A 17,071-nucleotide genomic window follows, 5' to 3' on the forward strand; every position below is an offset into this window, starting at 1 on the left:
AACCCTTCCCTGCAATGCTGTTACCCCTTCTTCATCACAACTTACTCCATTTGCGCCATCCTCCTGAATACCGTGCAACCCTCCCTCTTTGACAAAGTCCTTCTTTGACAGAGTACTTTAGAGTCATGTGCTTTCTTCCAACTGCTTGTTGCACTAAGATTGTCCTATGTTTATATAGTCATCACGCAATCCCAAGGAAGGAATCGTCCTTGTAGATCTTGAACCTACTCCCATTTACTCGCACAACAAATAATTCTCCATTCAGCTTCACGAGTTAAACTGTGCCACCACAAGAATTGAACTCGTGACCTCCAAATTCGCAGCACAACACCTTACCACTAGGGCACAGGTGTTCCTTAAACGTGGCGACGACCACGCTGGAGAATATCGCAGGGGCATTATTCGGCCCAAACAACATGATTGTATACTGAAATGATCCCCATTCAGTAGAAAAAATGGTCTTACTCCTATCCTCGGGCGCAATCTTGATCTGATGGTACCCTGAAAACCCATCTATGAAGGAGTAGGTCTCTTGTCCTCCAACATTATCTAAAAATTCATGAGTAAATGGTGTTGGGAATGGGTCATGCACACATGCATTGTTCAACTTTATTAAATCAACACAAATCCTTATTTCTCCCTTAGTCTTTTTCTCCTGCACTACCATTTGGCTTACCCATTCAGATTCTTCCACAGGTTCAATTATTTCGACTGCAAGCATGTTATCAAGTTCTTGCTTCACATTTTCCTTGTATTTTGGGTTTAGCCTATATGGTCGTTCTTTTACGAGTTTCACATATGGCTTCAAAGTGATCTTCATTACACCCAAATCGCCTACAATGCCTTTCATCTCTGAAAATTTCATCGGAAATAGATCCTGGTACTCATGCAGTAATTCAACAACCTTTCCTACTATATCCTCATCCCAATAGTCATCGATGTGCACAAACTTGGGCTTTTCCTCTGAGCCTATATTGACTTACTTTGTCTTAACAGGCTGCGATATGTCAAGTATCTCAACATTTTGTTCCGCAACCTCGTTCTATCTTTCCAATTCAGGGATGTTGATGTTGCATGGGTCCTCCTCACTTTCTTCCATGGTTATATTATAGCATTCTAGAGTGTGTTGTAACTGTGCATTCCATTCAAGCTGTACCCAAGTTGTAGGCTCTTTCGGTGTCCGAAAAATTGCTGCTTTGATCTCCTGAAGTGCATCATCTATACACTGAAACCCATCTCCGAAACTAAAAGTCAGTAGGAAGCTTTTCTTCATATCATACCAGTTAGCGATGCCATGGCGCAGTTCCATTTCCAGAAACCAATTCATTGGTATTACATCCAAAGTATGATAAAATATGTGTACCCACTCTAGTTGAGGTTCTTCGCCCCACAGTTTAGCCCAAGGAGCCAAATGTTCTTGAGGATCATCCCTACCATTATATTTCTCTGCGAGCCTTGTGTTTGCATAACCAAACCTCAGCCGCATCAATTGGCGATACTCCCTCCAATCTCCTATATTATCTTTATTTGTGCCCCAACATCATGTAGGCGTAGCCCTCAAAGCTATATCCAAGGCCTGTAATTGTTGTTCTTCCGGTACATCCCTTTCAAACTCATCAAGAGATAAACTCACATCACTTATCTGATCATATTATGGAAAATTACGTACCTCAGTGGATATGCAGCGAAAGGATTTTGTCAATATATTACAGCATATAATAGAAACTTCGTGCAACTGGTTCTTCCAGTTCTCCAATTCTTAATCCGAGCCTGAATGACATGAACTATCATTCTCCCATCTTATCCTTCCATCTTCAATGGGGTTGATCTAATCCTCATCTCACGTAGTTAACTTATAGATGTGGTCAATATCTTCATCATCATATTCTTCGCGGACGGGTTCTGTATATCGCACTCCTTCAGAGGGATCTAAAGGAACAACAACCTTGGTACCATTATTTTCAAACGCCATACTCCTTTTCTTCAAATTGATTATTGCATCCATATCGAAAGCCCAATCAAGTCCAAGTAACGCTGGATACAGGTTGTTGTCATCCACAATCTTAATAACTTCAAAGTATGCTACTACGTTTGCTCCTTCAATATCCATAACAACTCCATACAATCGACCCATCGGGATGATTTTTTGCTAATTGGACATGCACAGTTGAATCGGTGACCATTGCAACTTGGGTTGCCCCATTTTCTCCCAAGTCTGCTTCGACAATACATTTACATAAGATCCCAAGTCAAGAATTACCTGATCCATTTCGAACTCACCGATCTGCACAATCAATCACATCTCTCAGCCAATGCTTTTCGTATTTTTGTTTACCCTGTTTACTGTGCGTTGTTCAAGTTGTGGTGTTTCTTTACCAGCGCAATTATCAATTAGCTCTTGCAATCCTTCTACTGCTTTTTGATTCCGTAGCAACTTCATATAGGTCTACAGAAAAGACTTCAGAACGATTGGATCAGGGCTATCCATTATGGTAGCGCCATCATAATTATTCTTTCATGGCATTAGTTGTGTCCTGGATGTCGAAGCTCTTAGGTCCATGGAATTCTTCTTTGCTTCCATGAAGGTTTCTTTCTCTCTCTGCATATTGAACCTAATACTCTTCTCTCCTGCCTTCCTAACCCATGCATCCGCCACAGGATTTTTACCCTCTGCTTTATCTTCTCTTGTATCCACACCACTTCACATCACTATATTAATGCTTGGATCATCCTCATGTGGTTCGGATCTCATCATTTGTAAATTCTGTGCAGGCTGTTGATTCTTATTTTCCTGCATCTTAGCCATTAAAACAGGTAAATCCTCTATCACATGGTCAAACTATCTAGAATACTGACAGGAAGGGTGAGTGGGGTTCTAAAAATCCCATGCAAAATTTCCATCTTCACCATAGTTATAGCATATGATCTGACCCCGACCTTGTCCAGTGCCCCATCCTCGACCATGTCCTCGACCTTGAAATCCTCCGCAGGCCACAAGTGAACTATGATCTTCTTGCGCGCAACATTTAGCTTGCATCATATATGAAGAAGTTCGATCCATCATCAAATAATAGCTTCGACAATCCTTATCATCATGACACCTACTGATCGACAAAAGTTACAATATAATTGCCTTGGCAACTGCACATATTTCTGTAAGAAATAACAGTGATCAGTTAGGTGTTGGCCTGCAACTCAGAAAATACTACAACAAACACTCGGTCCGGTACTTGGTCTAGCACTAGACTCTAACTTCAAAGGATTTGGACCTCCGACAACCACATAATCATGATAAACAAGGCACTGGTCCTTAGAGTTTCCTTCTTCTTTACACTTTGTACACCAAACTTCGGAGCGCATCTCAGACCGAGCTTCCTTTCCTTTCTTCAAATCTTGCAGCTCCATATGCAAGCTTGCTAATTGGGACTGTATCTACTGAACCCCTATATGAGTATCATGTACCGATGAAGCTTCTAACTTCATCACAATTTCCAATGCTTCCGCGTGCATCCCAATCTTTTGTTGCGATAGTGGTAATCTGAGTTGTGGCAATAGTGCATCTATATACAACTCGTTGTGTTGCTCATCAAAGATCTAGAAGTTGACTTGTCCTAGCAAGAATTTTAACCTCTGATCTACATCCCAGGCAGTGTCATTGACTGCTTACTTAATTTCTTTTATTTCTGTAAAGAACTGTGATTGTGAATTGGGATTCTTAAACTCTACGTTTAGTGAGTTCTTTGTCGCAGCTAGTGAAGCAACAAGATTCATCATAATGTACTTGATATACCATGACAGTGCTCTATCCTGCAACTTTGTGACAAGCTATGCTTTCTTCATATCATCATCACTGATCTGTTGTGCTTTCCACATAGCTTCTGCAACAAACCAAAATTGATCAGGATCCTCTGATCCTTGACCCTTAAAAATAGGCATCTTCATTGTTTTAGCCATGTTAAATGGTGGAGGTCGAAGTGTAGGTGTATGAGGTGGAGGTGAAGGTGGAGATGGAGTGGTCGGATGAGGAATCCCCGAAGTGCCTTGATTATCTGACTGCGACGCACGTCTAGGAGTACTAGGGTTTCTCCTTTCTTCTTCACTTTATGATTCACCCAACAATGGACTCTACTCACCCTCAGCGAATTTATCAAGGTCTATTATGAACCTTTTTCCACTTCACATAGATCCACTCTGGCTTCTTTTAAACATTAATTCATAGGTAGTACACCCTTTTCACATAACATCATCTTAATCCAAAGCTTTAAAGAATTCAAATACTTACCTCGTGGACCTTTAAAAAATAGGCACTCAAATTCACTGTAGGATACTGATGTGTCAATCGTGAATTCAGTAATTAAGCCTTCGAGGATACTATCGATCCAGTAGTCAACAGATCTTGTGACCTTATTTTCATTCTCCTTAATTCACATGATCAACTTTGGGGTCCACACAATAGGATCATCATGTTTCCAATAGGGTTCGTTTGTGGCTAGTTTTGAAAGCCACTCGTGCAGCTCGTTAGCGAATGATGTGAAAAAGATCTCATGTTGTTCTATATAGCTATACCTATGCAACCACCTTTCTGTCAATTCGCGTGGATTTCTATTTTCATGTGTTGCAAATTTGTGCAATTTCAGATCTACCTAATCTTAGATCTCTTTTTCAGTTGGTCGCCACATCACACATCCCTCAGATAGATCCTTGTCCTAGCAATAGAACCATGTGTTGGCTTCAGGGGCTTAGACCCATGTTCAAGTTAGTTGGTGCTAACCAACAAAACCCTATACTACCGGCCCTTTCGGCAACGATTTGCGTAGCGTAGACTGCAATCTCACCCAAGGCAATATTGAGGGATGCTATAACCATGTTTCTACATCTAGAGGGGCTATTTGGTGTGGTTGTAGGGTTTCTTTCAGTTTAAGGCTTAATCCGACCATCGCGAACTGTTAATCTTATTGTTACAATCGTAGAGTGTTTTCCTACTTAACAGACTTGCGAGCTGTGCATAACTAGTCTAACATGCATTATTTATCATATAAAATAGTAGTTGAACCTTCATGATGCAATTACAGAAGGAATATACAAAAGCAAACCATATTCAACCAAAAACACAGAAACTACGTGAACATATAAAAATACACAGATATGTTCCAAATTCTTATTTATTAATCCAAAGCTTCACTGATACAATCTTTCTAACCCTACACACACAGTTGCAGGGGCCTGCACACATAGCTGCAGGCTTACCAAGGTCTTCGCGCACATAGCTGCAGGAGCCTTCCCCTTCGCCCGAATACAGAAAGATATCACAATTACAGAACCAAAATCATATCATAACATGAATTGCTGCCTTTGACTCACTAAGGCAACCCTTTATATATCATTTTCCCTTACAATACCATGGTCTGCAAACCATGGACGGAGCTCAATATAACAGAATTTATCCCATCCCTTTACAAAATAAGGGGCTTTGACATGCCCTAAACCCACTTTGACTCCTATAACTCTGTGTGAATCGTGCTCCACTCCTCAAAATGCAGAAGCTTTACATGATTTAAAGAAAACTTGGACCTAGGGGACCCCTACCCAATAACCATGGGCATTAGTTTTATAATTTGAAATTTTGCGCGACCTCCCACTGTGGGACCCTCACAAAACAATATACGTTTCTTATCTTCTTCTCCATTGATTAGCATATTTCTAGGGTGTTTGTTGCATTTTTCTAGGTGTTTTCACAATGCTTCTTTGTTTATATATATAGAATTCATGACATACAAATATGCTTATATATTTTTATCTCACAAGTGTGTAGTTGTATAGTTTTCATAGTTATTGCGACATTTGAACAAGGAAACAAGGGCTACATTGTAGATACTCTTGTTTACTTTAAGCATAGTTAAAGTAGAGTGAGAAACAATGAATACATATATAAATGGACGAACAAAGTGTAACCATACAATGCCATACAGTACTACTAATGACATCAGACTTATGTTAATATATATTACGGTATAATTTAGTTTAGTGTAGTGTGAAGATGATATATATATATTTTTTTCTTTATTATAGAATTGGATGTAATATTTAAAAAATAATTAGTATTTATATGTATAATATTTCAATATTCATTTTTAATATGTATGATTTAATATTCTATAAAATAATTTAAATAAAAGATATATATTTAATGTCAATTTTTACAGTGAAGGTGTTTCTTTGTTAATCTTTCCACTACCCACAATTGTCTACCTTTTTGTTTTCCACAGTTGATTCGTACTTTTGTTTTCCACCTTTGGATATGTAAAGACATGCTGACACACACTGCAGACTAATGATGCTTCATGAATTTACCTGCTAGCTTGTGTGCACTGTGCAAGACTAGTAAAGGTTTCCCGTCCACAGTACGCATTTCCTGGTCATGAGGGATGTAGAATTCAAGCAACAGGCATCCAATACTTGCCCACAGTTACTTGCTGAGCTTGAGAAGAAAATTCGGGGACACGGTCCCGCAGATAACCGGGGGATCATCTCCACTCCAAAACATATCCTCATCTTGCAATTGCCAAAGCCATGCTTCCATCTGACCTGTACGTTTAAGGTCTCCTTTTCTTTCTCTTCAAGGAGTTCGGTCCCCCATGAACATGGTTATGGCTAGGCTTTCGTTCGCGGTCATATTGGGAGGATTATGGGCAACTGAAGAGTTCACAACGTTAAGGTTACTGCTACTATTGTTGTTCATGTTGTTGTTGTTGCTTGCAGGCCTTCCTACTGCTGGTGCTGAGGACGAGGTATGTTACTGTTATTGATGTTGTTATTGTTATCGCCCCCAGACTGTCCAGACGACGGAGGCATCCCATTGAATATTCTCTTCCTTCCATATATATGATTTCAAAATACACACACTGCGCCACACCCTATTTTTTCCAAAGGATTGAACAAATGATCTCCTCTGTTCAAAACCTGCAGATAAAGAGGCTTTGTTTTCCGCTTAAACGTACATCTAAAACAACACTGCTTCTATTGTTGTTGTTTCAAATAACCGCCATTAATAACCGCCATTTCAGATGCGGATTTCAAAATAAAGACTTTGGTTTCCTATGGCGCTAAGAAAATGGCTACGCATTCAAAAAACATTTATAGGAGCATGAAATTAATAAAACATGATGCACTCTCAAATTACAATTGCGGCCTTTATTTTGAGTAAGAATTTTTATCATAAAGTGTCCGTGTCGTCTACTTCTGTTATGTCAACAACATGAAGAGCTATATGCAAATTATTTTTATAATATAATTTATTGTTGAGCTAGACAGAATTATCAACTCTCAAAGTTATCAGTACCTGCATGCCTTCAACGATTTATATGGAATTACTGGTTGAAGAATTAAAGATCTATTTCTGTTAAAGGATTTAAATTTTCAAGGCTGAACATAAAATATGTTTGAAAAAGAGTAAGGGAAAAGTATGAAAGTAACAATTTTTTAAATAATTTATAATTATGTAATTATATTGATTATTAATAGTTAAGGGATTTAAATTTTCAAGTAAAATTGAAAAAAAAAAATTTGTCAGGAAAGTATGAAAGTAACAAATTTTCAAATAAAAAGTTATTAATTATTTAATCAAATTAATTATTAATAATATATTTAATTATTAATAATATATCAAATCAAATCCAAGTTGTTTACGGGTGGTTGGGTGTCATATGTATCATGGTGGGGATGTAGCCCCTATGGCATGAGTGTTTGGAACTGGCTTTGTAAGGAAAAATCTAATTATTAAACATGTGGGTTTTTTTAAAGAATTATTTTGGCCTAAAGACATTTTCTATAACTCGTTGTGAGAAAGATATGTATAAAATCTACTTATTTTCCAATATATATATATATATATATATGAGAAATTAAACCAAAAGGAAAATTTAACAACCAAATTAATCGACATCAACATCAAACATTTTGAATAAAGCAATATAATTCGTCATTTTGATTCTTTTGCAAGAATCTGGAAATTTTTTTTTGGTTCTTATGTAGAGATGCATATTTTATAGAGAGATGTGTAAGTTGTATTGTGCTCAATTTCTAGTTATCACATCCATATTAAAATAAAAATAACATATTCTCTAAATAAAGAAATAATGTCTCTTATAATTAAAAAAATTAATATACATATTTCATTAGTTTTAATTAAAAACTCTAAAATATCAAGTTGACACATGCCCATATTAACAGTCTCTTACAATTTTTGGATAGTGCAAGGTATGAGGTTCTTAACATTATCATCCAATTTATATATTTTTTTTCTAGTCCTCTTGACCCATCAACTTTTTTTTTAGAGTGAAAAGCTTGAAAAAAAAGTTCACAACTCAAGAAATTTGATCCCTCTCAATAATTATAAATCAGGGATTAAATAGGTTACATTAGAGATGAATACCATGGGGAAAACCATGGGTTCTCATAAACCTAGAGCTTGAAAGTATTTGGTAATTTGACTGGGTCAATTTTACCTAAACCACCCTGGTATCCCCACCTTAAAATTGACTCAAGGAGATTAACTTGGTCTCAATCATTCATTAACCATCTCACATGAGATCTCACATTAGCCCCCTCAAGCTAGGATACCAGTACACCTACCACCCTAGTACATATACAAGTAGTCCATTCCACAACTTGATGACCATGCACCATTGCAGTGAATGTATGCTTGATCAAAGTGTTAAGGCCTTACAACAATTTTTGCTTATACATAACATGTATGCCTCAACAACAGGTCTTATAACTTCCTAGAAAAATACACCTACCTTTGATAAAAACATTAGGGTGTTCACACATCACTAGGGCTCTCATCACATGTTGGCTCCTTCACTAAACTTCAAACCATCGACTTCATCTTTGTTTTCTCATCAATATGACCACTCTCTCACTACATCACTAGGTCTGTTGATCATCTGACCAAGATTTGGAAATATTTTTCTTTCATTTTTGTGCTTGAAGTAGCAATTTTGTCTTTTGGTTATGCATATAACGTCTTGAATGAATTATCACCAAAATATGTGAATTGTGCATGCAGTTGTAGCAACTGTCCCAAATTTAAGGATTGGGAGTGCAGTACCCCGAAAATCTGCTACTACACATTTTAACCATGACCATGTAGGGCTTACAGATAATCTTGTTAATGCAATATCAACAACAAAGCATAAGGCTGAAAACCATGCTAATCATGTAACTATTGGAAATCAACTAGAACAACCATGTGACTGTGAGGACATGAATAAGTATGTTTACCGTCACTTGACTCAATGTGGTGATTACCTTGAAATGGTCCCTATAGAGAGTGTTGGTTCCCTGTCATCATTTGAGTCAATTCAAAAATGTCTTAAGTTTTCCATGTAACTAGTAGCAGTCAATTTATTTAATCTATGCCATGAATTTGAAAATCTTTAAGTAAAGATTTCCAGGCTAAGAAAAGTTCAAAAGTTGGTACTTACACTTTTCTTCAGATAAACATAATAGTGAAAGTTTACAAGCTATCCTTGAACCTGTAGTTTGAAGGCTTGTAGTCTATGGGGTCTAATTCTACTTATTTTTTGGATTTCGATTGTGAGGTCTATTTCCACTTATTTTCTGGCTTGCAATTTTTGGGGAAATGGTGCAGTTTTTGGTGTGGTTTCTTGTGCCATTTGGAAATTAAATGTTACTGGTTTGGATCATAAATGGTTTTTCCACCCTAGTGTGGTGAATCTAGTAACACAGTTGATCTGCTTATTGTTGGGATTCAAAGGCATTTCCTTCCTGGATTCTTTCACAGTAGACCATATTAAAAATGACAAGTGGGACTCAAGAGGCACATGCAATAGGATAGTTCCCTACAAAAAGGATGAGTCACATATTTTAGTGATAACAAATTAGGTTGTTGAATGCATAACCATAAGACAAACATGCTACTTCAAGCACACTGATGAAAGAGAAATCTTCCCAAATCTTCTATAACTTTTGTGTATCTTTTCACCTTTAAGGGAAATTGATAATATATATATTAAATAAAAATTTGAAAGTAAGTCCTACTTGGAAAGCAGAATGTTAAAAAATAGATGTAACTCGCACAATTGATGACTGGATTTCTATCTTGTGACTTCAGTTCTTCGTGAGGCTATTCTTATAGTTATTTTACCGACCTCCGACTTCAAGTCAGAGATTCTGGTGGGTGGACTTCAAATAGTCAAAGATTCATGGAACCTGAAAGAACGTGAGGAACCCATCCTTGACCAGTTAGAGGTCGGGCCATTAGATGCCAAGTCGTCGTGGAGGTATGATGATAGGTTCCAACCTCCGAGTCTTATTCGACCTTTGTGCCTAGTCCCCATTCTTCTAATAAATGTTTATTTTTATTGATGGGTTGTTGTGACAAAGTTGTGTTGATGTCGATGTTCCTGTGCTTCATGCGTGACACTGTTTCGGTAAAGGTTTCCACAGAGCTTATCAAAGCTCGTGTCTACACAACAAGGAGATTTAATGGCTTTGAGAGATGCCCTCTCTCTGATCAAAATGAGCTCTCTGAGGATTTATCATTTTATTCTTGTTACGCCTTGTAAGGTAATCAGATTGAAATTTGAATAGCTTATATATATGTGTGTGTTTCAAGTCCCAATAGCACAACTGGTTGAGAAAAGGTTTCGTTAGTAATGTAGCTTGTGTTAAAACCTCACCGGGTCGCTACGCGTGTGCACTGGGGGTAGTCATTTGACTTATATATATATAGTTTTGCTTCTGTTTCATATAAATCACATGATCCATGTGACTACCTACTAATACTGGAAAACTCATTTAGGTGTTGAGATTTATTTGGGCAGAATTGTTGAGATTTATTTGGGCAGAATTCAAAAAGTGGAGGCAATGTTCACAACCAAATCAATCCCTAACTTGTACAATATTATAATTTTTTCCCAATCTTCCATTCAAACAAAATATACATAATAGCTAGTAACAATCAAGGTTATGATATTACTGATGACTAGTTGATACATGACAACAAATCATACGACGATTTCAAACAATATACGCTAATGACATATGATTCCCGTGTTGGCTCATTGTCACCTTCCATGGATTTTTATCATAGAATTTGGTTCATTTTTTTGTCTTTGCAATATATACGGATGATGTTGCACAAGTCCAAGGATGGGATTGGAATTGAACTATTATTTAACATTTGTAGTGTCTCTGTGGATATACTGAGGGTCAGATATATTACAATGTATTCACACATATATTGATTGGTTGAATCTCATAGAAGGAATGAGAAATCATTTTAGTAATTGCAAAATGGGTTTCTCCACGAGTGTGGGTAAATATGAGCTAGGGCATGAGCTCGGAGAAGGAATGTTTACCAAGGTGAAAGTGGCCAGGAACATTGAGACAAACTTAAATGTTGCATTCAAGATCATAGATAAGCATATGATATTCTGCTACAACCTTATGCATTAGGTAGGATTTTATTTTCTTCTATGCATGATCAATTCTCATTAAAAAAAAAACCTTGATCTGATGAGATTTTTCTTGTCATTAGATTTTCAATTTGGTAATTCAATGCCCTAGCCATACTTGTAAGTGAGTGGACTTGTTCTGATGAGATTTTTCTTGTTATTAGATTTTCAATTTGGTAATAAAATGCCCGAGCCATACTTGTAAGTTTTATTTTGAGTGTTTTTATTTTATTTATTGATTTTTTAATAACAATGTCATGCTGATTCAGAATTCGTGTACCAGAACTTTCAGAAATCATGATGAAGCACTACACATATTATCGGGTTATTTCTCACATATGCCATTGATTGAAATGCGACTAGATAAATACAAAGAACTCTAGGAAACATTATGTTATTGGAGGACATGAAGCACTAATTTTCTTAATTAATTTATGGAAATAAAAAATCTGTGATTAAATACATTGTACGTAGTCAACCCTCTGTCACTTTATTCATTGGGAGCACAACACCGGAGGGTTCTCGTATCAATTTCTGTCACTTGTTAGAGAGAGCACATAATTTTGGAGATATTTGACTTCGGGAACGCTGAGAAGATTAGAATCATGGACCTCTGTCAATGCAGAAGTCGAGCCTATTTTCGATGCCGCGAAGATATATAAGTAATCGAGTCTCGACCTCTCTATATGCCCTGACTTCCGACTTGGTCGAGGCCTACCAGCGAAGTCAAAGTGGACGCAAGTGGGCCATAATTTGCCAAAGTGAGTTGGTCAGACTGTGAAGAAGGAAAGAAGGTCTGTCGAACATTTCCGACCTCCGACTACCTCCAGCGAGACCCATGATATATATAATGTACATATATATGTCTTGGGTTGGGAGTTTCTTTAATTGCTAAGAAATTCAAGAAAGAAAGTTATGATATTTTTGTACTTGCGATGTATTTAATGAGATTTATTGAGATGTAGTGGATCAACATCCAAGTACTTCATCTTGAGTGCATTGTACACCACACACACCTGCAAACATACCATCCAACACCACAAGTCATGATTCCTAAATAAGATTCCAACACTCTCAACCTTTGACTTCAAGTCAGAGCCGAACTCTGACTTCCCCTAGTGAGACCTGTGATATGTACATATATATGTCTTGGGTTGGAAGCAGGGGTTAAATTTGACGCGCGTATACCCGTTTTGTTGGAGGTACTACACACCTAGGACCTTCATTACTGGAACATGCGGACACTTAGTTAAGCATGGGACTAAATGCAAGATCCTTTCTGCATGATTTAAACCCTGATTTGCTCCTCTTTTCACTCCGCAACTAGCTAGTTCTTCTGCATGATTTACTCCCTGATTTGCTCCTCCTTTCACTCCGCAACTGGCTAGTTCTTTGAAACTTGCTGTAGGTGTTGAGTCTTCTCATTGATCACCACTATGGTGCATTACCTTGGGATCTTCACCCAGTAATGTTATATCATGAACATTGTAACCTATTTTCTGAATCAATCATTCTTTTTTGTTCTTTCGATTCTTTTAGTGTTTTTGCTCTGCAAAGCTGTGTGTTCAACCTTTACGAGCTAGATTCATATGTGCAGGTTTTCTAACACATTTACATGGTATCAGAGAACACATGTTGCTAGATAAAAGGTGCACCAGTACTTTATTTTGTAGGTATTATAGCTTGGAGATCGAAGATCGACAGAAAATGGAGTTTCCCAAAGAATCGATCCTAACACCGTACAAATATCACAAATGGAAGGACCAAATGGCTTGATACCTTCCTCAGAAAGGGTTGTACATGATTACCATGCTTGCAGAAGTGGAACCCACTTCAGCCATAGAGAAATCCAAGTACCTCAACCGCATGGATGAGGCCCACGGATCCATATGCATGTGCATCTCCCCAGAGTTGCAGTTTCATCTATCTGCGTGCAATACTTCCAATGATATTTGGAAAAATGTTGAAGAAATCTATAGGAAACAAGATGAGATGAAAGGACATATGCTCGAAGTGGAGCTGCTCTCATTGGATCCACGGAACTATGACAGAATTCAAGACTTCTTCACCAAATATAATGATCTATTGCTGCAACTCAAAGGTTGTGGAATTGACAAATCCAAGGAGGAGAGTCACCAAGTTCTCTCTATTATGTCAAATCTCGGACTAGAATACTCCATATTTGTGTCTACATTTCATTCAGTAAGACTCGCAATAGGTAAATCCTACACTATGCCTTCTCTCAAAGAGTTCATGGAGTCCCTCACTTTTGAGCAAGATAAACTCATTGGCATGGGGAAAATCAAACCTCCAAAAGCGCATGCACTTGCTGTGCATGATGGCAGCCACAATAAAAATCACAGATCTGATTCAAATCATAAAAATCAGCAGCAAAAAGACAAGGGAAAAGCACATTCCCATCTAAAGAAGGAAGGGTACACCAAGCCCTTCAATGACTCCTCCAGCTCCAGAAATGAGAAAGGGAAGAAAGGAGACAAATGCACCTACTATCACTAAGGATTCAATCTAGAATCCTCCTACATGAAGAAACAAATTGACCAAATGGCGGAAATCCTTCAGAAGCACAACCTTGGGGACCACATCCCTCAAGGCGCCAAGAAGAAAACTGAGGATCCGCCACATGGGAAAGGTAACAATTTTCATGCTTTAGTTGCAATTAACTCTTCCCTTGATGCATGGATTATAGATTTTGGTGCATCACATCATATGGTTGTTGCAAAGGAAGTCTATTCCTCTTTGGATGCATGCAAAGGACCTCCCATTCTCATGGGAGATGACTCACCTATTGAGGTCATCGGAAAATGTAGAGTGGAACTTTTACACAGAAGCTTTGAAGATGTGCTTCATGTTCCAAAACTTTTGGGAAACTTGTTTTCAGTTTATCAGATCACTCATTCCAGCACCAGAAAGAGAGTGGAATTCACTCCAGATGCAGTGAACATATATGACCTACATAGCAGCTCCAAAATTGCAACCGGTGAGGTAAACAATGGAGCTAGACTGTATACATTTTCTGAATTTATTGAATCTGAATCCTCCTTATTGCTTACACATGCTGATGATAGTAGTAGGCTTTGGCATGAGAGGTTTGGTCACTTAAATTACAGGTATATGCAACAACTAAGCAAGCATGAGATGGTGGAAGGCTTGCCAAATATCAGTTTCTCCAAAGGAGTTTGTGAAGGGTGTGTCGTTGGCAAACATCCTAGAGAAAAGTTTGACACTGATAAGACTCCTAGAGCACCCTCTCCTCTAGATCTGATCCATAGTGATCTCATGGGTCCTTTTCCTCATTCTTCCATCAACAAAGCAAGGTATGTGCTTAAATTTATTGATGATTTTTCACGGTATACTTGGGTGTATCTTCTCAGGGCCAAATCTGAAGTTTTTGCGCACTTTGAAGATTTCAAAGCACTAGTTGAGACACAGTCAGAGAGAAAGATCAAAGCCCTCCGTACAGACAATGGGGGGGAATATGTTAACACAGCACTTCAGAACCTTTGCCTTGAGTTCGGCATACAGTTGTAGCACATAGTTCCATACACTCCGCAGCAGAACGAAGTTGCTGAGAGAAAGAACCGATCTCTCAAAGAGATGGCTTCCTACATGCTGCATGCTAAGTCACTACCTCATAAGCTATGGGCTGAAGAACTTAATTGTGCTAACTACATCTAGAATAGATCTCCTCATAGATCTGTCAAGGATTAGAACCCCTTTGAGGCTTGGAGCGGCACTAAACCGGAGGTCACCAACTTTCGTGTTTTCGACTCCTGAGCATGGGCCAGGATCCCCTTTGAAAAGAGGAAAGCTCTTGATCCACAGAGCACTGAATGCATCTTTGTTGGATACCCTGATGGTGTGAAGGGATACTAACTCCTGATTTCCTCTACGGACAATCTCATCATTGAGCGAAGTGTTAAATTTGAGGAAAGTCTCTCGCATGCACCTCAATTGCCGCATGCAGACACCTTTTATCTACCTCATGTCCAATATGATGACTTAGTACACTCAAATGCAGATACAAAGCATGCAAATGCCAAGGTAGAGCATGAAGATGCAGAGACAGAGTCTTTAGATACAAATCTAGTGCATGCATATGATGATCCACATCCAAGCCTATATCGGGCTTCCAACAATGAATCAACTTCCCCTATCATAAATCAGAGAACAAGGAGCTTAAGTGAGATATATGCAAAAGACCACCCAGCTGCTAGAAATGGTCTTGTGGGGGATAATTCCGATCCATAGAGGACTAGCTCAGAGTTTATTGAGCCTCCTCTTGCCCTCACTGCCACTGAACCAACGTCATCCCAGCATTGTCATTTGGTTCAGTCTTCTGATCTGAAATCTTATGCTGAGGATGCTAGGCATCCCTCTTGTAGGGAAAATTTTAAGAACCCCCCCTAAATTTACATGTATAATAAATGGGCGAATCTCCATGGTATATAGGAAAAATGGAAGGCAATTTTATCAATAATATGATATGTATATATAATTTTTTGGTGAATCTCTCACTAGGCATGGCGAATATTTTACTCAAATATAAAATCATGTGTTTATTGAATACACAAATGAAATCATTACATTTCTTTAAAATATCTTTTGAAATCAAAATTATCGAAATTACATATTGATAACCTAGTGGGTGTAGGATAAAATTCACCCATGCCATTCACAAAAAGCATGAGAAAAAACCTAATACTATATATAAAACCAAGAAAAATTCAAATTCATCACTTCTAGGGACCTTGTAACCACCGTGCCAATACACATACACAAGTATGTTCCTGTTTGCAATTAGAAAAATTACCCAAATTACAATCTATTTACTCCAACATATGTTGGAAAGTTATAGAAGGATGACTAGTGCAATCAATCCATTCCTTTTATCCCTGGATTTGTTTCAGTTTAAAACAAAAGTATACAAATATACTTGTCCAATGTCTATGCTTTAACCATTCACCTTAAGATGTTTTTACAATATAATTTCCTAAGTCTATTTAATATCTTCATTATCATGAAAACCAACCTATATCCATCTTAACTCCACATCTACCACTCTTAGGGGGGTGAAATCTATTTATCCCTCCGAGCACTTGGTAGACCCAAAATTAAGATGGATCTAAGATGATAGAATTTCCCCTTTAAATAGTCTATGCTCACATGAATACCATGGTATTACCATGGGTCAATACCATGGGTTATCATAAACCTGGAGCTTAAATATTACTATTAGTAATTTATAAAAATTAATAGTTGATTTTTATTTTATTGTTTATTTTAACCAAGCTAAAATGTTTAACATACATTAAATTACAACATCCATTTTTACTCTTGATCGGATCAAATATTTTTTCACTCTATGCTAGTTTGCATATCACGATATTTGATACCTCTCGGGGGTTAGTAGATCCAGCGTAAAGATGGATCTATGCTGGTTTAATTCCCCCATTTAAATAGGCTACATTCCAGGTGAATACGCCAGTCATAGCCATTGAGATTTTGATTTGGATTTATTTAGGAGTCTGCTGCTTCCCCAAACCAAGAGCCAACCCATAACCTTCTTATAG

This window comes from Pinus tabuliformis, chromosome 7 (genome assembly GCF_031772625.1).
Source record: "Pinus tabuliformis cultivar Carrire ecotype Pingquan chromosome 7, CPIR1, whole genome shotgun sequence".
NCBI lineage: Eukaryota > Viridiplantae > Streptophyta > Pinopsida > Pinales > Pinaceae > Pinus > Pinus tabuliformis.